This window comes from Pleurodeles waltl, unplaced genomic scaffold, assembly GCF_031143425.1.
Source record: "Pleurodeles waltl isolate 20211129_DDA unplaced genomic scaffold, aPleWal1.hap1.20221129 scaffold_67, whole genome shotgun sequence".
Classification (NCBI taxonomy): domain Eukaryota; kingdom Metazoa; phylum Chordata; class Amphibia; order Caudata; family Salamandridae; genus Pleurodeles; species Pleurodeles waltl.
The window spans coordinates 439,142-463,011 of NW_027150384.1; the positions used below are offsets into that span (position 1 = coordinate 439,142).

The 23,870-nt window shown below is 44.6% G+C and overlaps 8 non-coding genes across 8 annotated transcripts; all 8 read left to right on the forward strand.

The window, feature by feature from the left end:
* Positions 1–1,965: 1,965 nt before the first annotated feature.
* TRNAY-GUA (transfer RNA tyrosine (anticodon GUA)) lies at positions 1,966–2,051 on the forward strand. Its single transcript is given in 2 exon segments — positions 1,966–2,002; positions 2,016–2,051. It is a non-coding gene; the product is annotated as a tRNA-Tyr (tRNA).
* A 363-nt stretch (positions 2,052–2,414) lies between these two features.
* TRNAD-GUC (transfer RNA aspartic acid (anticodon GUC)) lies at positions 2,415–2,486 on the forward strand. Its single transcript has one exon. It is a non-coding gene; the product is annotated as a tRNA-Asp (tRNA).
* Positions 2,487–9,094: 6,608 nt separating this feature from the next.
* Positions 9,095–9,180, forward strand: TRNAY-GUA (transfer RNA tyrosine (anticodon GUA)). The gene is given in 2 exon segments: positions 9,095–9,131; positions 9,145–9,180. It is a non-coding gene; the product is annotated as a tRNA-Tyr (tRNA).
* A 363-nt stretch (positions 9,181–9,543) lies between these two features.
* TRNAD-GUC (transfer RNA aspartic acid (anticodon GUC)) lies at positions 9,544–9,615 on the forward strand. Its single transcript has one exon. It is a non-coding gene; the product is annotated as a tRNA-Asp (tRNA).
* Positions 9,616–16,222: 6,607 nt separating this feature from the next.
* Positions 16,223–16,308, forward strand: TRNAY-GUA (transfer RNA tyrosine (anticodon GUA)). Its single transcript is given in 2 exon segments — positions 16,223–16,259; positions 16,273–16,308. It is a non-coding gene; the product is annotated as a tRNA-Tyr (tRNA).
* Positions 16,309–16,671: 363 nt separating this feature from the next.
* TRNAD-GUC (transfer RNA aspartic acid (anticodon GUC)) lies at positions 16,672–16,743 on the forward strand. Its single transcript has one exon. It is a non-coding gene; the product is annotated as a tRNA-Asp (tRNA).
* A 6,606-nt stretch (positions 16,744–23,349) lies between these two features.
* TRNAY-GUA (transfer RNA tyrosine (anticodon GUA)) lies at positions 23,350–23,435 on the forward strand. Its single transcript is given in 2 exon segments — positions 23,350–23,386; positions 23,400–23,435. It is a non-coding gene; the product is annotated as a tRNA-Tyr (tRNA).
* A 363-nt stretch (positions 23,436–23,798) lies between these two features.
* Positions 23,799–23,870, forward strand: TRNAD-GUC (transfer RNA aspartic acid (anticodon GUC)). The gene has a single exon. It is a non-coding gene; the product is annotated as a tRNA-Asp (tRNA).

Sequence of the window (23,870 nt, forward strand, 5' to 3'; positions counted from 1 at the left end):
CATTGCAGTGTTGAACCAACGCTTCTGCATTTCTGGGATGCATATGTTACACTTGTACTGATCCTGTTTTGTGATGACATTTGTGGCACATCAACGTGCTAAATAAAAAGACATTTTCGCTGACTAACCAGGGCAAATACGTTCAAATGACGATGCCCAATTGCTGTAGCATCAGTGCAGGGTATGTAATGTAGCACCTGGGGTCTAGCTTCTATGCCCCAACCATAATCTCCCTTCTGGTGATGCGCGTCACGAGCTACACTTTATGTGGAAGCGCGAGGGCTACCTGAAGAAGTCAAAGACACGCAGGCAGCCGTGGGACTGACACTGTGCTCGAGAGCGCCTAGCAGCAGAGTTTCTAGGTGCTTCCAGGGGTGAGATGATGGCTGTCAGGCCTTTGCTGGGAGCCAGGGGGGGACGAGGAGTTTTCACAACAGATGCTTGTCTCAAAAAGGTGGGGTGGGCTAGGGCAGAGTCAGTCATGGGCAGCCTCCAAGATGGCTCACTAGTAAAGTGCCCCCTGCTGGTACCTGAGCATGACTTACAGGTCACATCCTTAAATCCGAACCGAGTGGGCTCAACGCTTTTCCCTCACAAGGTATATAAAGTGGCTGCTATGAATACGGGTTATTTACGGTGCTATGAAGGTGACATATGGAAATAGCAAACACTTTAGAAATCAGGTCACTTTACTTTCCTTTTGTTGCACAAGAGCACAGGACCGGATGAGCAGCTCCTCGCGTGCACTGTGGCTGGCCAGGGATGGACACTTTACAGAACCAGTGCTGAGCCTCTTAAGCAGAGCTGGATCTGTTCAAGTCTGTGCAAACCCTGGGCCTGCTCACAGCCTGGCAAGCTGCAGACAATGTTGGGTGCAGCCTTAAATGTGAAATCGTTCCAAGTTGCCACTGTTTGTAGTGAGTTTAACAGACACTGTCTCTGGCTTCCTTCCTGCACGAGGCCAGGTAGGAAGCAGTATCACTCCCCCCATCCTGTGTGTTAGAGAATGGTTTCCATTGCAGTGGGAGGCGGGGCCGTCCATGCCAGGTTTTCAAGGTGACCTCTGACGAGCTTAATATGTAACTGTTGTTCATTTCTGGCAATCATATATATATCTTGTGGATATCCTGCAAATCCGGCATGGATCCGACTCTACTGGACTTATGTTGGGCACCCTTGCACTAGAGCAAGGTTTTTTATGTAAAACTGGTAAGTGTTAATATTGTCATTGTTCATGCCTTCACCAATCACAGGGGGGGCAACATGCCTGCATCTTCACCGCACACTCCCTATCATTCTTACACTGAGCGCCAAGCTTTCCAAAGTTTAAGAATCTACACAACTTTCAGCATTCCAGCTGAGTTCATTGGCCGACATACTTGTTGTGATGGTTTTGCCATTTTATTTCCTGAGCTGTACTTTTCTCAAGAAAGTTAGTTCCCATTATTTTTAATAAACCACAGCGAATGCTGAGAAATCACTTTGTGTGTCTGCGACAAGACACATTTATTTTTTTGAATTCTAAGTAAAGGTAATCAAGATGGAAAGACAATGGCTGTATGACTGACTTCAACAGAAAGCCCTCCCCCATGCTTGCTGCTGAAATATTCAGATATTAGAAAAGCACTGAAAATGTGCATTGCTAAAGCGGCATGTGTTTTCCAGAGTACGCAAATGAAGAGGAAAAGCACGCCTTGCCAATTAAAATGGCGAGTCACCCTTTGTAGTTATTGTGCGATGAGTTTCCAAAAAGTACTCTGGTGGTAGATGAAATGATGCTGATTGTAGGTTTGTGCTGTTGGAGAATGAGATAGGCATCTGAAAATAAACAGCATGCATCCTGAAGACACAGCTTGATATGTGACCTCGGTCTTTAAATGCCCAGCACACATACACATGGTCACCATGGGCCCCACTGCTGGCAGGTACATAACCTGAAGGCTGCAGTCACATGATGCTTCCATCCCTTCGATAGCTCAGTTGGTAGAGCGGAGGACTGTAGTGGTGAAGCTGATATCCTTAGGTCGCTGGTTCAAATCCGGCTCGAAGGATTTTTTTTCGTATTTGCTCTTCATATTTCTTTTCACATTCTGAAATTAAAATACGCCATGTTTTGAAGCAACGACGCTAGAGCTTGACAATTCTTTTTGTCTCCCCCATTTTTATCAGATGGCACCAAGAAGTGAATTTAGCCAGAGCAGAAATGGACGGAGGTGCAGCCGCTGATCCCAGTGACTGTCAGAGAGAGAAAAGGAGGAGTCTGTGCAGAGGAAGCTGTAAATCAGTGATACAAAGAGAGCGGCTCTTTCCTTGCACAGATGGGGTCAACACTGACATTTCTGTGGGTGCAGCGCCCCCAGCAGGGGGACAGGTAGAACAATCAGTAGGAGGTCAGGTACCAAGGAGTCATCAGTTCCTCGTTAGTATAGTGGTCAGTATCCCCGCCTGTCACGCGGGAGACCGGGGTTCAATTCCCCGACGGGGAGACTATGTTTATGACTTAACCATGTTTACACTTTAGAAATACATTTTGTTATTTGTTTCGTTTACAATCTCGACATTTTAGAAGTATTGCGATTTAATGTATATGAAGTGCACTGTATAATATGATCAGTGGCAGCATATAGAATTGTAATAAATACCAACACTGAGGCGCCTCTAGCAGAGCGCTGGCAGGCTTGGAAATCCAACAGAGAAAGCTTTCAACATGAAGGAATCAAGTTTTGGGAACACATTTGTACATTTTGATTTTAAGTTATGGACCACTTTGTCGACAGCGAATGTTTAATATTTACAGAAAAACAAAGTACAATGTGGTGAACAATTGGTACTGGCTGTTTTGCTTGATTATCAATTCCACGTAATCGCGTCATGGTTAATTTCAAATGTATTATAAGCTTCATCACTATTACTTTTTCTAGTTGCGCCTCTGATTTTCAACCAAAACTATATATCATCTATACAAACAATTAGAACCAAACTGTATCTTTTTTAATAACGAACGTACTTTTCTGAAATTGGAGTGAACGCAAGTTGTAGTAACGAAGAAACGTAGGCTTCCGGGTAGTGTATTGGTTATCCATGTTTTTAGGGTCGAGCCTGCGTTGCATGCGCTCGCGCATGCGTATCGCAGCGAGACGCTTTAGCGTTTAGAAAAGGGCTCGGAGCCCTGTCAACGTCACGTCAGTGTTTTTTATTGGTACGTGGGCTTGCCTAATAAAATCCGCTTGCTTTCATTAGTTGAAGGCACGCATAGGTCATGCCTTTTCCGGTGGCTAGCCCTCCTCCAGCGCAGCGACCAAGTACAGAAAACATGCGAGGCTCGCTGTTTTCCATCGGGCTCATGGACTTCTTTTTCTCTCATTCACGAGCGCGATCTCGCTTGGCAGAAGTCGAGCACTTTACATAATTAACTTCACTTTTTCGGGTTATGTACATAAATGCACTTTTGCCCGATAGGTGAAAAGTCGGGTTAGGAGTTTACAACGCGATCAGCTCTAACATGAGCAAACGCGAGACCCGTTGCATTGCAAATGCTTGTTTTAATAGTTTGTGTCTCCGTCAAGTATTCTCCATCTATTTAATGTAAATCTATTTAATGTGCAGTATCTCTTTCTTCGTGGTCTCCATGAATGCAGTGTGTCTTCCATGTCTGGTGTTTTATTCTGGCTTTTTGTATATCTTGGTCAGTCGGCGAAAGCGTAGGTTTAAGCCTGTGTGGTGATGTCTGGTCCACACTGCTGTAAAGAGAGCAGCGACCCCCGGCGAGGCTTCTTTCAGACTAAGGGGGGAGGTGATGAGAGACCTGGACACCTGTAAAGATACCTGTGAGCTCTCCAAAACAACAGAGCCCCTCCATGGGCTCTTAGCTAGGACGTTAGACTGAAGCTCTAAAGATCCCAGGTTTCCACAGTGACTTTTTGTTTGATATCCATTACCTTCAGTGCTGAGTAGTCAAACTTTAAACCCTCTCAAACTTGGTAAAATAAAACATTACTTTAACAACATCAATCTATTTCCCTCCACATTCCAGCTTCTTTCTTTCTTCACCCCTCATTTCTTTCTGAGCCCCCTTCAGTCCGTCTTTATTTTCTTTATTGGAACAAGTTTCTCAAAGCCCTACTCAGTGTGAGTCTCAGAACTGAGAGAATACTATCACAGGCTGTAAGTTCACTGCTAAGAGGAAAGTTTTACTCCTTGTATGAAGGTCCGAAAGAGTGGAGTGCAACTTTACACAAACTACTATTTAAATACAATCTCCCGGACCTTCCGTAACCTGAGTCTAGACAGAAATATTTAGAATTCTTCTCTGAAAAAGTGGCAACCCTCCCGCAGGGCTTGAAAGCAGACAATACTCATCATTAGAATCCACAGCCAGCAACACTAGAAAACTGCCACTCATGACCAAGTTAGCAGCAAGATGGGCCACGGGGATGCTCTCTATGCTTGAAACATCAGATAACTCACTAGAAAACTACCTGGAAGTTGGCACCCAGACTCATCCTCAACCTCCCGCTCTGAATTCACATCTCACCATACCTCAGAGAGCTCCACTGACTCCCGAAACAGAAATGAACTAATTTCAAACACCTTACATACACATTCAAGGCACAACACAACGTAGGCCCCACCTACTTGACCAGTTGCATCTCTTTCCACAACCACCAAGAGACCTCCATCTACTCAGGGCTCCTACTCACACACATCCCATACATACAGAGAACCAGATCAGGAGGATGGGTGTTCTGTTGCATCACTCCTAAAGCATGGAATGGACTCCCATTTCACACCAGAGCATTTTCTTCTCTTCTTCAATTCTGCAAGAAGTTGAAGACCTGCGTTTTTAATAAACCAACCTACCTTAGACAGGGCTACACACACACACGCCTGCTCAGCGCCAGGAAACCCTTGCAGGTGATTGCGTGCCTTACAAATACCCATTACGTTACAGATGCACCCCCAGGGCTCCACCAGATGTTTCACAGCAATGGGTGTGACAGAGCATAACATGGCTGTGCCTTTATGCTTTCTTTGGTAGAAGAGAAGGACAGCATTTACCTTCATATATTGTGTGAAAAACTATACCCATGTAAATGTGATGCATTAAAAGACCACAACATTATGGTGCCTTTGTGAGTGATATTACACTTGTTAGATATAAACTGCTTTTATGAAATGTTAACCAGATGCATTTATACCTTGGTATCTTAACAAATGATATATTTTATAGTCACTCATCATTTACTGTGTTTAAGACAATTGCATTTGTAAAAACATAACTAAAATGTGCTTCCATTCCATTGTTCAAGCTGGAGTTAAGGTCTGCCAATTCCTATGTTTAATTTCAACATGAAAATTGCTTTGTTTGTGCGCTATTTTTCTTTCGTCTGCAGGTGATAGGTAAGGAAGAGAGAGTTGGGTTGCCAAGGACGAAACTTGGTAACAAGGAGCTACAAGAACGTCTCCCTTACTATATTCCTGGGCATGGATGTAATCCAAGGTGGAGCAGATGTGTTCAGAAGAGGATAAAAGTGAATTGGACATAATTCACAATGGTGTCTTGTTAGTAATTGTTTCTTTGGGTGTGATGTCAGCTACTGGAAGGCTCTGGGGTGATTAAAGTGTTGTTCAGTTAGGCAGAGATTCAGAATCTTTTTGCCCCCTTGACTAGAGTGGACTCTAAGGGAAAGATAACTCTCCTTGACTAAGTGGCAGTCGCGACTCACAGGGGTTACCAGAGGTGGGGTGGAGAGCGGGGTGTGGGGAGGCAAGGAGAATATTAACAATATTAAAAAGTTAAAAAACTAAAAACTTACCTGCTCCGTCGCACTGCTGCTCCTCCGTCAGCAGCAGGCTCCCAGCCTGCCCTGCGGCCAATCCTGACGCTGCTCAGAGAAGTGTTAGGATTGGCTGGGAGTGCCCAGCCACGGCGCTCCCAGACAGACTGGGAGCCTGTGCCTGCTCTCTCCAGCCCGGCAGCAGTGTGCCCCAGATGGCCGGCCAAACACACATGTGCACTGAGGGGAGTGCACAGTGCACTCCCCTCACTGCTCGTCACCCCCAATGCCCCACCCCTTTATAATTCTCAGTATAATGTACAGGCGACATCAGCTCCCGCGAGTTTCTGTAGTGTAGTGGTTATCACGTTCGCTGCCCCCGTGAAAGGTCGCGTGTTTGAAACTGGGCGGAAACACTTTTAACACTTCCATCTACCTTGTTCTGCATTATTATTAATATCTATGTCCACCTAACTTGTTCTGCATTATTAATATATATGACGAGCGATACTTCTGTGCTACAATTTTAATTGATATCATCCATATAGTAACATATTCAAATAAACAAGATAAGCAACGCATAGATGATGTAAACTGTGCAAAAGATATTAGCTCGCTTGTTATTAGTACGGGACTGAAAATTTTAAAATAATACAAAACTAAAGAAATGAATGTTAAATTATTAAAACTACAGCAGGTTCTACCGAGATTCGAACTCAGATCGCTGGACTCAAAGTCCAGAGTGCTAACCATTACACCATGGAACCTTCCATTGACAAGCATGAGGTGCGTTAGTAGTGAAATGACAGTATCCTGTAGTGTGCACGTCTCCTTGTAAAAGTCCTGATGTTTTTCAGATGTCAGGTTATTAATGGCAAGGAACACAAGCATTGGCAAAGCCAATAGGTATCGCCTATGTGATAGCTACTGGTTTTGCCAGTGATTTAGCCATGCTGCAACATGGCTGAAAGTAAAGGAAAAAAGCTGTATATGACACAGCCAGCATTGATCACTTCATAGTGCTTTTTTTTACATTCATCCATGCTGCACTGAAGCCAGAGCTGCTGTACAATGTGGCTAAAAAAACATTCACAAAACCAATAGATCCCACATAGGCAAGATCTATTAGCTTTACCAAGGCTTGTTTGTCATCTGGAGCCATTGTGGTACTGCCATGAAAGAGCTGCCAACAATAGCCACGCCCTGTTCAGACTGCAATTCGGGTCATCATTCACACTGCTGTCAAGAAACCAGTAATGTTTTATAAAAACACAGCTGAGTGATTTGAGCTAAAAAAAAAGTGTTTGCTCCTTAAGTGCATTTTTCAGTCCGGGGGGGGGGGGGATTACATACATTGCAGTGTTGAACCAACGCTTCTGCATTTCTGGGATGCATATGTTACACTTGTACTGATCCTGTTTTGTGATGACATTTGTGGCACATCAACGTGCTAAATAAAAAGACATTTTCGCTGACTAACCAGGGCAAATACGTTCAAATGACGATGCCCAATTGCTGTAGCATCAGTGCAGGGTATGTAATGTAGCGCCTGGGGTCTAGCTTCTATGCCCCAACCATAATCTCCCTTCTGGTGATGCGTGTCACGAGCTACACTTTATGTGGAAGCGCGAGGGATGCCTGAAGAAGTCAAAGACACGCAGGCAGCCGTGGGACTGACACTGTGCTCGAGAGCGCCTAGCAGCAGAGTTTCTAGGTGCTTCCAGGGGTGAGATGATGGCTGTCAGGCCTTTGCTGGGAGCCAGGGGGGGACGAGGAGTTTTCACAACAGATGCTTGTCTCAAAAAGGTGGGGTGGGCTAGGGCAGAGTCAGTCATGGGCAGCCTCCAAGATGGCTCACTAGTAAAGTGCCCCCTGCTGGTACCTGAGCATGACTTACAGGTCACATTCTTAAATCCGAGCCGAGTGGGCTCAACGCTTTTCCCTCACAAGGTATATAAAGTGGCTGCTATGAATACTGGTTATTTACGGTGCTATGAAGGTGACATATGGAAATAGCAAACACTTTAGAAATCAGGTCACTTTACTTTCCTTTTGTTGCACAAGAGCACAGAACCGGATGAGCAGCTCCTCACGTGCACTGTGGCTGGCCAGGGATGGACACTTTACAGAACCAGTGCTGAGCCTCTTAAGCAGAGCTGGATCTGTTCAAGTCTGTGCAAACCCTGGGCCTGCTCACAGCCTGGCAAGCTGCAGACAATGTTGGGTGCAGCCTTAAATGTGAAATCGTTCCAAGTTGCCACTGTTTGTAGTGAGTTTAACAGACACTGTCTCTGGCTTCCTTCCTGCACGAGGCCAGGTAGGAAGCAGTATCACTCCCCCCATCCTGTGTGTTAGAGAATGGTTTCCATTGCAGTGGGAGGCGGGGCCGTCCATGCCAGGTTTTCAAGGTGACCTCTGACGAGCTTAATATGTAACTGTTGTTCATTTCTGGCAATCATATATATATCTTGTGGATATCCTGCAAATCCGGCATGGATCCGACTCTACTGGACTTATGTTGGGCACCCTTGAACTAGAGCAATGTTTTTTATGTAAAACTGGTAAGTGTTAATATTGTCATTGTTCATGCCTTCACCAATCACAGGGGGGGCAACATGCCTGCATCTTCACCGCACACTCCCTATCATTCTTACACTGAGCGCCAAGCTTTCCAAAGTTTAAGAATCTACACAACTTTCAGCATTCCAGCTGAGTTCATTGGCCGACATACTTGTTGTGATGGTTTTGCCATTTTATTTCCTGAGCTGTACTTTTCTCAAGAAAGTTAGTTCCCATTATTTTTAATAAACCATTGAGAATGCTGAGAAATCACTGTGTGCGTCTGCGACAAGACACATTTATTTTTTTGAATTCTAAGTAAAGGTAATCAAGATGGAAAGACAATGGCTGTATGACTGACTTCAACAGAAAGCCCTCCCCCATGCTTGCTGCTGAAATATTGAGCTATTAGAAAAGCACTGAAAATGTGCATTGCTAAAGCGGCATGTGTTTTCCAGAGTACGCAAATGAAGAGGAAAAGCACGCCTTGCCAATTAAAATGGCGAGTCACCCTTTGTAGTTATTGTGCGATGAGTTTCCAAAAAGTACTCTGGTGGTAGATGAAATGATGCTGATTGTAGGTTTGTGCTGTTGGAGAATGAGATAGGCATCTGAAAATAAACAGCATGCATCCTGAAGACACAGCTTGATATGTGACCTCGGTCTTTAAATGCCCAGCACACATACACATGGTCACCATGGGCCCCACTGCTGGCAGGTACATAACCTGAAGGCTGCAGTCACATGCTGCTTCCGTCCCTTCGATAGCTCAGTTGGTAGAGCGGAGGACTGTAGTGGTGAAGCTGATATCCTTAGGTCGCTGGTTCAAATCCGGCTCGAAGGATTTTTTTTCGTATTTGCTCTTCATATTTCTTTTCACATTCTGAAATTAAAATACGCCATGTTTTGAAGCAACGACGCTAGAGCTTGACAATTCTTTTTGTCTCCCCCATTTTTATCAGATGGCACCAAGAAGTGAATTTAGCCAGAGCAGAAATGGACGGAGGTGCAGCCGCTGATCCCAGTGACTGTCAGAGAGAGAAAAGGAGGAGTCTGTGCAGAGGAAGCTGTAAATCAGTGATACAAAGAGAGCGGCTCTTTCCTTGCACAGATGGGGTCAACACTGACATTTCTGTGGGTGCAGCGCCCCCAGCAGGGGGACAGGTAGAACAATCAGTAGGAGGTCAGGTACCAAGGAGTCATCAGTTCCTCGTTAGTATAGTGGTCAGTATCCCCGCCTGTCACGCGGGAGACCGGGGTTCAATTCCCCGACGGGGAGACTATGTTTATGACTTAACCATGTTTACACTTTAGAAATACATTTTGTTATTTGTTTCGTTTACAATCTCGACATTTTAGAAGTATTGCGATTTAATGTATATGAAGTGCACTGTATAATATGATCAGTGGCAGCATATAGAATTGTAATAAATACCAACACTGAGGCGCCTCTAGCAGAGCGCTGGCAGGCTTGGAAATCCAACAGAGAAAGCTTTCAACATGAAGGAATCAAGTTTTGGGAACACATTTGTACATTTTGATTTTAAGTTATGGACCACTTTGTCGACAGCGAATGTTTAATATTTACAGAAAAACAAAGTACAATGTGGTGAACAATTGGTACTGGCTGTTTTGCTTGATTATCAATTCCACGTAATCGCGTCATGGTTAATTTCAAATGTATTATAAGCTTCATCACTATTACTTTTTCTAGTTGCGCCTCTGATTTTCAACCAAAACTATATATCATCTATACAAACAATTAGAACCAAACTGTATCTTTTTTAATAACGAACGTACTTTTCTGAAATTGGAGTGAACGCAAGTTGTAGTAACGAAGAAACGTAGGCTTCCGGGTAGTGTATTGGTTATCCATGTTTTTAGGGTCGAGCCTGCGTTGCATGCGCTCGCGCATGCGTATCGCAGCGAGACGCTTTAGCGTTTAGAAAAGGGCTCGGAGCCCTGTCAACGTCACGTCAGTGTTTTTTATTGGTACGTGGGCTTGCCTAATAAAATCCGCTTGCTTTCATTAGTTGAAGGCACGCATAGGTCATGCCTTTTCCGGTGGCTAGCCCTCCTCCAGCGCAGCGACCAAGTACAGAAAACATGCGAGGCTCGCTGTTTTCCATCGGGCTCATGGACTTCTTTTTCTCTCATTCACGAGCGCGATCTCGCTTGGCAGAAGTCGAGCACTTTACATAATTAACTTCACTTTTTCGGGTTATGTACATAAATGCACTTTTGCCCGATAGGTGAAAAGTCGGGTTAGGAGTTTACAACGCGATCAGCTCTAACATGAGCAAACGCGAGACCCGTTGCATTGCAAATGCTTGTTTTAATAGTTTGTGTCTCCGTCAAGTATTCTCCATCTATTTAATGTAAATCTATTTAATGTGCAGTATCTCTTTCTTCGTGGTCTCCATGAATGCAGTGTGTCTTCCATGTCTGGTGTTTTATTCTGGCTTTTTGTATATCTTGGTCAGTCGGCGAAAGCGTAGGTTTAAGCCTGTGTGGTGATGTCTGGTCCACACTGCTGTAAAGAGAGCAGCGACCCCCGGCGAGGCTTCTTTCAGACTAAGGGGGGAGGTGATGAGAGACCTGGACACCTGTAAAGATACCTGTGAGCTCTCCAAAACAACAGAGCCCCTCCATGGGCTCTTAGCTAGGACGTTAGACTGAAGCTCTAAAGATCCCAGGTTTCCACAGTGACTTTTTGTTTGATATCCATTACCTTCAGTGCTGAGTAGTCAAACTTTAAACCCTCTCAAACTTGGTAAAATAAAACATTACTTTAACAACATCAATCTATTTCCCTCCACATTCCAGCTTCTTTCTTTCTTCACCCCTCATTTCTTTCTGAGCCCCCTTCAGTCCGTCTTTATTTTCTTTATTGGAACAAGTTTCTCAAAGCCCTACTCAGTGTGAGTCTCAGAACTGAGAGAATACTATCACAGGCTGTAAGTTCACTGCTAAGAGGAAAGTTTTACTCCTTGTATGAAGGTCCGAAAGAGTGGAGTGCAACTTTACACAAACTACTATTTAAATACAATCTCCCGGACCTTCCGTAACCTGAGTCTAGACAGAAATATTTAGAATTCTTCTCTGAAAAAGTGGCAACCCTCCCGCAGGGCTTGAAAGCAGACAATACTCATCATTAGAATCCACAGCCAGCAACACTAGAAAACTGCCACTCATGACCAAGTTAGCAGCAAGATGGGCCACGGGGATGCTCTCTATGCTTGAAACATCAGATAACTCACTAGAAAACTACCTGGAAGTTGGCACCCAGACTCATCCTCAACCTCCCGCTCTGAATTCACATCTCACCATACCTCAGAGAGCTCCACTGACTCCCGAAACAGAAATGAACTAATTTCAAACACCTTACATACACATTCAAGGCACAACACAACGTAGGCCCCACCTACTTGACCAGTTGCATCTCTTTCCACAACCACCAAGAGACCTCCATCTACTCAGGGCTCCTACTCACACACATCCCATACATACAGAGAACCAGATCAGGAGGATGGGTGTTCTGTTGCATCACTCCTAAAGCATGGAATGGACTCCCATTTCACACCAGAGCATTTTCTTCTCTTCTTCAATTCTGCAAGAAGTTGAAGACCTGCGTTTTTAATAAACCAACCTACCTTAGACAGGGCTACACACACACACGCCTGCTCAGCGCCAGGAAACCCTTGCAGGTGATTGCGTGCCTTACAAATACCCATTACGTTACAGATGCACCCCCAGGGCTCCACCAGATGTTTCACAGCAATGGGTGTGACAGAGCATAACATGGCTGTGCCTTTATGCTTTCTTTGGTAGAAGAGAAGGACAGCATTTACCTTCATATATTGTGTGAAAAACTATACCCATGTAAATGTGATGCATTAAAAGACCACAACATTATGGTGCCTTTGTGAGTGATATTACACTTGTTAGATATAAACTGCTTTTATGAAATGTTAACCAGATGCATTTATACCTTGGTATCTTAACAAATGATATATTTTATAGTCACTCATCATTTACTGTGTTTAAGACAATTGCATTTGTAAAAACATAACTAAAATGTGCTTCCATTCCATTGTTCAAGCTGGAGTTAAGGTCTGCCAATTCCTATGTTTAATTTCAACATGAAAATTGCTTTGTTTGTGCGCTATTTTTCTTTCGTCTGCAGGTGATAGGTAAGGAAGAGAGAGTTGGGTTGCCAAGGACGAAACTTGGTAACAAGGAGCTACAAGAACGTCTCCCTTACTATATTCCTGGGCATGGATGTAATCCAAGGTGGAGCAGATGTGTTCAGAAGAGGATAAAAGTGAATTGGACATAATTCACAATGGTGTCTTGTTAGTAATTGTTTCTTTGGGTGTGATGTCAGCTACTGGAAGGCTCTGGGGTGATTAAAGTGTTGTTCAGTTAGGCAGAGATTCAGAATCTTTTTGCCCCCTTGACTAGAGTGGACTCTAAGGGAAAGATAACTCTCCTTGACTAAGTGGCAGTCGCGACTCACAGGGGTTACCAGAGGTGGGGTGGAGAGCGGGGTGTGGGGAGGCAAGGAGAATATTAACAATATTAAAAAGTTAAAAAACTAAAAACTTACCTGCTCCGTCGCACTGCTGCTCCTCCGTCAGCAGCAGGCTCCCAGCCTGCCCTGCGGCCAATCCTGACGCTGCTCAGAGAAGTGTTAGGATTGGCTGGGAGTGCCCAGCCACGGCGCTCCCAGACAGACTGGGAGCCTGTGCCTGCTCTCTCCAGCCCGGCAGCAGTGTGCCCCAGATGGCCGGCCAAACACACATGTGCACTGAGGGGAGTGCACAGTGCACTCCCCTCACTGCTCGTCACCCCCAATGCCCCACCCCTTTATAATTCTCAGTATAATGTACAGGCGACATCAGCTCCCGCGAGTTTCTGTAGTGTAGTGGTTATCACGTTCGCTGCCCCCGTGAAAGGTCGCGTGTTTGAAACTGGGCGGAAACACTTTTAACACTTCCATCTACCTTGTTCTGCATTATTATTAATATCTATGTCCACCTAACTTGTTCTGCATTATTAATATATATGACGAGCGATACTTCTGTGCTACAATTTTAATTGATATCATCCATATAGTAACATATTCAAATAAACAAGATAAGCAACGCATAGATGATGTAAACTGTGCAAAAGATATTAGCTCGCTTGTTATTAGTACGGGACTGAAAATTTTAAAATAATACAAAACTAAAGAAATGAATGTTAAATTATTAAAACTACAGCAGGTTCTACCGAGATTTGAACTCAGATCGCTGGACTCAAAGTCCAGAGTGCTAACCATTACACCATGGAACCTTCCATTGACAAGCATGAGGTGCGTTAGTAGTGAAATGACAGTATCCTGTAGTGTGCACGTCTCCTTGTAAAAGTCCTGATGTTTTTCAGATGTCAGGTTATTAATGGCAAGGAACACAAGCATTGGCAAAGCCAATAGGTATCGCCTATGTGATAGCTACTGGTTTTGCCAGTGATTTAGCCATGCTGCAACATGGCTGAAAGTAAAGGAAAAAAGCTGTATATGACACAGCCAGCATTGATCACTTCATAGTGCTTTTTTTTACATTCATCCATGCTGCACTGAAGCCAGAGCTGCTGTACAATGTGGCTAAAAAAACATTCACAAAACCAATAGATCCCACATAGGCAAGATCTATTAGCTTTACCAAGGCTTGTTTGTCATCTGGAGCCATTGTGGTACTGCCATGAAAGAGCTGCCAACAATAGCCACGCCCTGTTCAGACTGCAATTCGGGTCATCATTCACACTGCTGTCAAGAAACCAGTAATGTTTTATAAAAACACAGCTGAGTGATTTGAGCTAAAAAAAAAGTGTTTGCTCCTTAAGTGCATTTTTCAGTCCGGGGGGGGGGGGATTACATACATTGCAGTGTTGAACCAACGCTTCTGCATTTCTGGGATGCATATGTTACACTTGTACTGATCCTGTTTTGTGATGACATTTGTGGCACATCAACGTGCTAAATAAAAAGACATTTTCGCTGACTAACCAGGGCAAATACGTTCAAATGACGATGCCCAATTGCTGTAGCATCAGTGCAGGGTATGTAATGTAGCGCCTGGGGTCTAGCTTCTATGCCCCAACCATAATCTCCCTTCTGGTGATGCGTGTCACGAGCTACACTTTATGTGGAAGCGCGAGGGATGCCTGAAGAAGTCAAAGACACGCAGGCAGCCGTGGGACTGACACTGTGCTCGAGAGCGCCTAGCAGCAGAGTTTCTAGGTGCTTCCAGGGGTGAGATGATGGCTGTCAGGCCTTTGCTGGGAGCCAGGGGGGGACGAGGAGTTTTCACAACAGATGCTTGTCTCAAAAAGGTGGGGTGGGCTAGGGCAGAGTCAGTCATGGGCAGCCTCCAAGATGGCTCACTAGTAAAGTGCCCCCTGCTGGTACCTGAGCATGACTTACAGGTCACATTCTTAAATCCGAGCCGAGTGGGCTCAACGCTTTTCCCTCACAAGGTATATAAAGTGGCTGCTATGAATACTGGTTATTTACGGTGCTATGAAGGTGACATATGGAAATAGCAAACACTTTAGAAATCAGGTCACTTTACTTTCCTTTTGTTGCACAAGAGCACAGAACCGGATGAGCAGCTCCTCACGTGCACTGTGGCTGGCCAGGGATGGACACTTTACAGAACCAGTGCTGAGCCTCTTAAGCAGAGCTGGATCTGTTCAAGTCTGTGCAAACCCTGGGCCTGCTCACAGCCTGGCAAGCTGCAGACAATGTTGGGTGCAGCCTTAAATGTGAAATCGTTCCAAGTTGCCACTGTTTGTAGTGAGTTTAACAGACACTGTCTCTGGCTTCCTTCCTGCACGAGGCCAGGTAGGAAGCAGTATCACTCCCCCCATCCTGTGTGTTAGAGAATGGTTTCCATTGCAGTGGGAGGCGGGGCCGTCCATGCCAGGTTTTCAAGGTGACCTCTGACGAGCTTAATATGTAACTGTTGTTCATTTCTGGCAATCATATATATATCTTGTGGATATCCTGCAAATCCGGCATGGATCCGACTCTACTGGACTTATGTTGGGCACCCTTGAACTAGAGCAATGTTTTTTATGTAAAACTGGTAAGTGTTAATATTGTCATTGTTCATGCCTTCACCAATCACAGGGGGGGCAACATGCCTGCATCTTCACCGCACACTCCCTATCATTCTTACACTGAGCGCCAAGCTTTCCAAAGTTTAAGAATCTACACAACTTTCAGCATTCCAGCTGAGTTCATTGGCCGACATACTTGTTGTGATGGTTTTGCCATTTTATTTCCTGAGCTGTACTTTTCTCAAGAAAGTTAGTTCCCATTATTTTTAATAAACCATTGAGAATGCTGAGAAATCACTGTGTGCGTCTGCGACAAGACACATTTATTTTTTTGAATTCTAAGTAAAGGTAATCAAGATGGAAAGACAATGGCTGTATGACTGACTTCAACAGAAAGCCCTCCCCCATGCTTGCTGCTGAAATATTGAGCTATTAGAAAAGCACTGAAAATGTGCATTGCTAAAGCGGCATGTGTTTTCCAGAGTACGCAAATGAAGAGGAAAAGCACGCCTTGCCAATTAAAATGGCGAGTCACCCTTTGTAGTTATTGTGCGATGAGTTTCCAAAAAGTACTCTGGTGGTAGATGAAATGATGCTGATTGTAGGTTTGTGCTGTTGGAGAATGAGATAGGCATCTGAAAATAAACAGCATGCATCCTGAAGACACAGCTTGATATGTGACCTCGGTCTTTAAATGCCCAGCACACATACACATGATCACCATGGGCCCCACTGCTGGCAGGTACATAACCTGAAGGCTGCAGTCACATGCTGCTTCCGTCCCTTCGATAGCTCAGTTGGTAGAGCGGAGGACTGTAGTGGTGAAGCTGATATCCTTAGGTCGCTGGTTCAAATCCGGCTCGAAGGATTTTTTTTCGTATTTGCTCTTCATATTTCTTTTCACATTCTGAAATTAAAATACGCCATGTTTTGAAGCAACGACGCTAGAGCTTGACAATTCTTTTTGTCTCCCCCATTTTTATCAGATGGCACCAAGAAGTGAATTTAGCCAGAGCAGAAATGGACGGAGGTGCAGCCGCTGATCCCAGTGACTGTCAGAGAGAGAAAAGGAGGAGTCTGTGCAGAGGAAGCTGTAAATCAGTGATACAAAGAGAGCGGCTCTTTCCTTGCACAGATGGGGTCAACACTGACATTTCTGTGGGTGCAGCGCCCCCAGCAGGGGGACAGGTAGAACAATCAGTAGGAGGTCAGGTACCAAGGAGTCATCAGTTCCTCGTTAGTATAGTGGTCAGTATCCCCGCCTGTCACGCGGGAGACCGGGGTTCAATTCCCCGACGGGGAGACTATGTTTATGACTTAACCATGTTTACACTTTAGAAATACATTTTGTTATTTGTTTCGTTTACAATCTCGACATTTTAGAAGTATTGCGATTTAATGTATATGAAGTGCACTGTATAATATGATCAGTGGCAGCATATAGAATTGTAATAAATACCAACACTGAGGCGCCTCTAGCAGAGCGCTGGCAGGCTTGGAAATCCAACAGAGAAAGCTTTCAACATGAAGGAATCAAGTTTTGGGAACACATTTGTACATTTTGATTTTAAGTTATGGACCACTTTGTCGACAGCGAATGTTTAATATTTACAGAAAAACAAAGTACAATGTGGTGAACAATTGGTACTGGCTGTTTTGCTTGATTATCAATTCCACGTAATCGCGTCATGGTTAATTTCAAATGTATTATAAGCTTCATCACTATTACTTTTTCTAGTTGCGCCTCTGATTTTCAACCAAAACTATATATCATCTATACAAACAATTAGAACCAAACTGTATCTTTTTTAATAACGAACGTACTTTTCTGAAATTGGAGTGAACGCAAGTTGTAGTAACGAAGAAACGTAGGCTTCCGGGTAGTGTATTGGTTATCCATGTTTTTAGGGTCGAGCCTGCGTTGCATGCGCTCGCGCATGCGTATCGCAGCGAGACGCTTTAGCGTTTAGAAAAGGGCTCGGAGCCCTGTCAACGTCACGTCAGTGTTTTTTATTGGTACGTGGGCTTGCCTAATAAAATCCGCTTGCTTTCATTAGTTGAAGGCACGCATAGGTCATGCCTTTTCCGGTGGCTAGCCCTCCTCCAGCGCAGCGACCAAGTACAGAAAACATGCGAGGCTCGCTGTTTTCCATCGGGCTCATGGACTTCTTTTTCTCTCATTCACGAGCGCGATCTCGCTTGGCAGAAGTCGAGCACTTTACATAATTAACTTCACTTTTTCGGGTTATGTACATAAATGCACTTTTGCCCGATAGGTGAAAAGTCGGGTTAGGAGTTTACAACGCGATCAGCTCTAACATGAGCAAACGCGAGACCCGTTGCATTGCAAATGCTTGTTTTAATAGTTTGTGTCTCCGTCAAGTATTCTCCATCTATTTAATGTAAATCTATTTAATGTGCAGTATCTCTTTCTTCGTGGTCTCCATGAATGCAGTGTGTCTTCCATGTCTGGTGTTTTATTCTGGCTTTTTGTATATCTTGGTCAGTCGGCGAAAGCGTAGGTTTAAGCCTGTGTGGTGATGTCTGGTCCACACTGCTGTAAAGAGAGCAGCGACCCCCGGCGAGGCTTCTTTCAGACTAAGGGGGGAGGTGATGAGAGACCTGGACACCTGTAAAGATACCTGTGAGCTCTCCAAAACAACAGAGCCCCTCCATGGGCTCTTAGCTAGGACGTTAGACTGAAGCTCTAAAGATCCCAGGTTTCCACAGTGACTTTTTGTTTGATATCCATTACCTTCAGTGCTGAGTAGTCAAACTTTAAACCCTCTCAAACTTGGTAAAATAAAACATTACTTTAACAACATCAATCTATTTCCCTCCACATTCCAGCTTCTTTCTTTCTTCACCCCTCATTTCTTTCTGAGCCCCCTTCAGTCCGTCTTTATTTTCTTTATTGGAACAAGTTTCTCAAAGCCCTACTCAGTGTGAGTCTCAGAACTGAGAGAATACTATCACAGGCTGTAAGTTCACTGCTAAGAGGAAAGTTTTACTCCTTGTATGAAGGTCCGAAAGAGTGGAGTGCAACTTTACACAAACTACTATTTAAATACAATCTCCCGGACCTTCCGTAACCTGAGTCTAGACAGAAATATTTAGAATTCTTCTCTGAAAAAGTGGCAACCCTCCCGCAGGGCTTGAAAGCAGACAATACTCATCATTAGAATCCACAGCCAGCAACACTAGAAAACTGCCACTCATGACCAAGTTAGCAGCAAGATGGGCCACGGGGATGCTCTCTATGCTTGAAACATCAGATAACTCACTAGAAAACTACCTGGAAGTTGGCACCCAGACTCATCCTCAACCTCCCGCTCTGAATTCACATCTCACCATACCTCAGAGAGCTCCACTGACTCCCGAAACAGAAATGAACTAATTTCAAACACCTTACATACACATTCAAGGCACAACACAACGTAGGCCCCACCTACTTGACCAGTTGCATCTCTTTCCACAACCACCAAGAGACCTCCATCTACTCAGGGCTCCTACTCACACACATCCCATACATACAGAGAACCAGATCAGGAGGATGGGTGTTCTGTTGCATCACTCCTAAAGCATGGAATGGACTCCCATTTCACACCAGAGCATTTTCTTCTCTTCTTCAATTCTGCAAGAAGTTGAAGACCTGCGTTTTTAATAAACCAACCTACCTTAGACAGGGCTACACACACACACGCCTGCTCAGCGCCAGGAAACCCTTGCAGGTGATTGCGTGCCTTACAAATACCCATTACGTTACAGATGCACCCCCAGGGCTCCACCAGATGTTTCACAGCAATGGGTGTGACAGAGCATAACATGGCTGTGCCTTTATGCTTTCTTTGGTAGAAGAGAAGGACAGCATTTACCTTCATATATTGTGTGAAAAACTATACCCATGTAAATGTGATGCATTAAAAGACCACAACATTATGGTGCCTTTGTGAGTGATATTACACTTGTTAGATATAAACTGCTTTTATGAAATGTTAACCAGATGCATTTATACCTTGGTATCTTAACAAATGATATATTTTATAGTCACTCATCATTTACTGTGTTTAAGACAATTGCATTTGTAAAAACATAACTAAAATGTGCTTCCATTCCATTGTTCAAGCTGGAGTTAAGGTCTGCCAATTCCTATGTTTAATTTCAACATGAAAATTGCTTTGTTTGTGCGCTATTTTTCTTTCGTCTGCAGGTGATAGGTAAGGAAGAGAGAGTTGGGTTGCCAAGGACGAAACTTGGTAACAAGGAGCTACAAGAACGTCTCCCTTACTATATTCCTGGGCATGGATGTAATCCAAGGTGGAGCAGATGTGTTCAGAAGAGGATAAAAGTGAATTGGACATAATTCACAATGGTGTCTTGTTAGTAATTGTTTCTTTGGGTGTGATGTCAGCTACTGGAAGGCTCTGGGGTGATTAAAGTGTTGTTCAGTTAGGCAGAGATTCAGAATCTTTTTGCCCCCTTGACTAGAGTGGACTCTAAGGGAAAGATAACTCTCCTTGACTAAGTGGCAGTCGCGACTCACAGGGGTTACCAGAGGTGGGGTGGAGAGCGGGGTGTGGGGAGGCAAGGAGAATATTAACAATATTAAAAAGTTAAAAAACTAAAAACTTACCTGCTCCGTCGCACTGCTGCTCCTCCGTCAGCAGCAGGCTCCCAGCCTGCCCTGCGGCCAATCCTGACGCTGCTCAGAGAAGTGTTAGGATTGGCTGGGAGTGCCCAGCCACGGCGCTCCCAGACAGACTGGGAGCCTGTGCCTGCTCTCTCCAGCCCGGCAGCAGTGTGCCCCAGATGGCCGGCCAAACACACATGTGCACTGAGGGGAGTGCACAGTGCACTCCCCTCACTGCTCGTCACCCCCAATGCCCCACCCCTTTATAATTCTCAGTATAATGTACAGGCGACATCAGCTCCCGCGAGTTTCTGTAGTGTAGTGGTTATCACGTTCGCTGCCCCCGTGAAAGGTCGCGTGTTTGAAACTGGGCGGAAACACTTTTAACACTTCCATCTACCTTGTTCTGCATTATTATTAATATCTATGTCCACCTAACTTGTTCTGCATTATTAATATATATGACGAGCGATACTTCTGTGCTACAATTTTAATTGATATCATCCATATAGTAACATATTCAAATAAACAAGATAAGCAACGCATAGATGATGTAAACTGTGCAAAAGATATTAGCTCGCTTGTTATTAGTACGGGACTGAAAATTTTAAAATAATACAAAACTAAAGAAATGAATGTTAAATTATTAAAACTACAGCAGGTTCTACCGAGATTCGAACTCAGATCGCTGGACTCAAAGTCCAGAGTGCTAACCATTACACCATGGAACCTTCCATTGACAAGCATGAGGTGCGTTAGTATTGAAATGACAGTATCCTGTAGTGTGCACGTCTCCTTGTAAAAGTCCTGATGTTTTTCAGATGTCAGGTTATTAATGGCAAGGAACACAAGCATTGGCAAAGCCAATAGGTATCGCCTATGTGATAGCTACTGGTTTTGCCAGTGATTTAGCCATGCTGCAACATGGCTGAAAGTAAAGGAAAAAAGCTGTATATGACACAGCCAGCATTGATCACTTCATAGTGCTTTTTTTTACATTCATCCATGCTGCACTGAAGCCAGAGCTGCTGTACAATGTGGCTAAAAAAACATTCACAAAACCAATAGATCCCACATAGGCAAGATCTATTAGCTTTACCAAGGCTTGTTTGTCATCTGGAGCCATTGTGGTACTGCCATGAAAGAGCTGCCAACAATAGCCACGCCCTGTTCAGACTGCAATTCGGGTCATCATTCACACTGCTGTCAAGAAACCAGTAATGTTTTATAAAAACACAGCTGAGTGATTTGAGCTAAAAAAAAAGTGTTTGCTCCTTAAGTGCATTTTTCAGTCCGGGGGGGGGGGGATTACATACATTGCAGTGTTGAACCAACGCTTCTGCATTTCTGGGATGCATATGTTACACTTGTACTGATCCTGTTTTGTGATGACATTTGTGGCACATCAACGTGCTAAATAAAAAGACATTTTCGCTGACTAACCAGGGCAAATACGTTCAAATGACGATGCCCAATTGCTGTAGCATCAGTGCAGGGTATGTAATGTAGCGCCTGGGGTCTAGCTTCTATGCCCCAACCATAATCTCCCTTCTGGTGATGCGTGTCACGAGCTACACTTTATGTGGAAGCGCGAGGGATGCCTGAAGAAGTCAAAGACACGCAGGCAGCCGTGGGACTGACACTGTGCTCGAGAGCGCCTAGCAGCAGAGTTTCTAGGTGCTTCCAGGGGTGAGATGATGGCTGTCAGGCCTTTGCTGGGAGCCAGGGGGGGACGAGGAGTTTTCACAACAGATGCTTGTCTCAAAAAGGTGGGGTGGGCTAGGGCAGAGTCAGTCATGGGCAGCCTCCAAGATGGCTCACTAGTAAAGTGCCCCCTGCTGGTACCTGAGCATGACTTACAGGTCACATTCTTAAATCCGAGCCGAGTGGGCTCAACGCTTTTCCCTCACAAGGTATATAAAGTGGCTGCTATGAATACTGGTTATTTACGGTGCTATGAAGGTGACATATGGAAATAGCAAACACTTTAGAAATCAGGTCACTTTACTTTCCTTTTGTTGCACAAGAGCACAGAACCGGATGAGCAGCTCCTCACGTGCACTGTGGCTGGCCAGGGATGGACACTTTACAGAACCAGTGCTGAGCCTCTTAAGCAGAGCTGGATCTGTTCAAGTCTGTGCAAACCCTGGGCCTGCTCACAGCCTGGCAAGCTGCAGACAATGTTGGGTGCAGCCTTAAATGTGAAATCGTTCCAAGTTGCCACTGTTTGTAGTGAGTTTAACAGACACTGTCTCTGGCTTCCTTCCTGCACGAGGCCAGGTAGGAAGCAGTATCACTCCCCCCATCCTGTGTGTTAGAGAATGGTTTCCATTGCAGTGGGAGGCGGGGCCGTCCATGCCAGGTTTTCAAGGTGACCTCTGACGAGCTTAATATGTAACTGTTGTTCATTTCTGGCAATCATATATATATCTTGTGGATATCCTGCAAATCCGGCATGGATCCGACTCTACTGGACTTATGTTGGGCACCCTTGAACTAGAGCAATGTTTTTTATGTAAAACTGGTAAGTGTTAATATTGTCATTGTTCATGCCTTCACCAATCACAGGGGGGGCAACATGCCTGCATCTTCACCGCACACTCCCTATCATTCTTACACTGAGCGCCAAGCTTTCCAAAGTTTAAGAATCTACACAACTTTCAGCATTCCAGCTGAGTTCATTGGCCGACATACTTGTTGTGATGGTTTTGCCATTTTATTTCCTGAGCTGTACTTTTCTCAAGAAAGTTAGTTCCCATTATTTTTAATAAACCATTGAGAATGCTGAGAAATCACTGTGTGCGTCTGCGACAAGACACATTTATTTTTTTGAATTCTAAGTAAAGGTAATCAAGATGGAAAGACAATGGCTGTATGACTGACTTCAACAGAAAGCCCTCCCCCATGCTTGCTGCTGAAATATTGAGCTATTAGAAAAGCACTGAAAATGTGCATTGCTAAAGCGGCATGTGTTTTCCAGAGTACGCAAATGAAGAGGAAAAGCACGCCTTGCCAATTAAAATGGCGAGTCACCCTTTGTAGTTATTGTGCGATGAGTTTCAAAAAGTACTCTGGTGGTAGATGAAATGATGCTGATTGTAGGTTTGTGCTGTTGGAGAATGAGATAGGCATCTGAAAATAAACAGCATGCATCCTGAAGACACAGCTTGATATGTGACCTCGGTCTTTAAATGCCCAGCACACATACACATGGTCACCATGGGCCCCACTGCTGGCAGGTACATAACCTGAAGGCTGCAGTCACATGCTGCTTCCGTCCCTTCGATAGCTCAGTTGGTAGAGCGGAGGACTGTAGTGGTGAAGCTGATATCCTTAGGTCGCTGGTTCAAATCCGGCTCGAAGGATTTTTTTTCGTATTTGCTCTTCATATTTCTTTTCACATTCTGAAATTAAAATACGCCATGTTTTGAAGCAACGACGCTAGAGCTTGACAATTCTTTTTGTCTCCCCCATTTTTCTCAGATGGCACCAAGAAGTGAATTTAGCCAGAGCAGAAATGGACGGAGGTGCAGCCGCTGATCCCAGTGACTGTCAGAGAGAGAAAAGGAGGAGTCTGTGCAGAGGAAGCTGTAAATCAGTGATACACAGAGACCGGCTCCTTCCTGGCACAGGCGGGGTCAACACTGACATTTCTGTGGGTGCAGCGCCCCCAGCAGGGGGACAGGTAGAACAATCAGTAGGAGGTCAGGTACCAGGGAGTCATCAGTTCCTCGTTAGTATAGTGGTCAGTATCCCCGCCTGTCACGCGGGAGACCGGGGTTCAATTCCCCGACGGGGAG